This window comes from Benincasa hispida, chromosome 11, assembly GCF_009727055.1.
Source record: "Benincasa hispida cultivar B227 chromosome 11, ASM972705v1, whole genome shotgun sequence".
In the NCBI taxonomy this organism is placed as follows: domain Eukaryota; kingdom Viridiplantae; phylum Streptophyta; class Magnoliopsida; order Cucurbitales; family Cucurbitaceae; genus Benincasa; species Benincasa hispida.
In genome coordinates, this window is record NC_052359.1 from 46,761,853 (window position 1) to 46,762,888 (window position 1,036).

Sequence of the window (1,036 nt, forward strand, 5' to 3'; positions counted from 1 at the left end):
AAATTTGAAATAAAGATAAGGAAGAGTACACCCCCAAATTTTGCGTTGTCGCCCGCATTGAGTATTGATGCATCCATCCTTGCGGAATCAGAATATTTGCTTCTTCTTGTAGTATCTCCGCAATCCTATGCCTTAATCCTTGTAAATAGACAAAGAAAGGGTCAAATGATTTCAAAACAAAACAACAAGTTTTTTTTTATAGAGAAAAAAATAAGTAAAATACAGATAGTAGTAATATGACGAAGAGTTAAATGTTCAAGAGTTGAGTAAGGGATAGTCTGGGTTTTTCAACTTTGCGGAGGCTATTTCTGGCTGAAAATCTCCTCCGGCATATGCTTTGATCCATTGTCCATTAACTTTAAATGTTCGACTGCCATCCTCGGTGATTAGATCCACCGCACCATGTGGAAATACTTCTTTGATGATGAAGGGATCGGACCAGTGTGATTTTAATTTTCCTGGGAAGAGCCGCAATCTTGAATTGAAGAGTAAGACCTTCTACCCGATTTAGAGGTTTCTAGCGCATATGTGTTTATCATGCCAGTACTTGGTGCGCTCTTTATAAATCTTTGCATTCTCATATGCGTTGATCCTCCATTCTTCTAGCTCGACCAGTTGTAGTTTTCGCGCTTCTTTTACTTTCTTTAAATCAAAATTCAGTTTCTTGACCGCCAACAATGCTTTATACTCCAACTCCAAAGGCAGATGACACGCCTTGCCAAATACCAACGCATAGGGAGACATACCTATTGGTGTTTTAAATGCGGTCCGGTATGCCCAAAATGCATCACAAGCTTCATCGCCCAATCTTTCCGTGAAGGTTTTCCCACCTTCTCAAGTATCAACTTAATTTAACGATTGGACACTTCAGCCTGGCCATTTGTTTGCAGATGGTATGCGGTGGACACCTCGTGGAGAATATTGTACTTACGCAGCAGCTTCTTTATATTGTGGTTGACAAAGTGTGATCCTTCATCACTTATGATGGCACGGGGAGTGCCAAAATGAGTGAAAATATTTTTCTTGAGGAACTGGG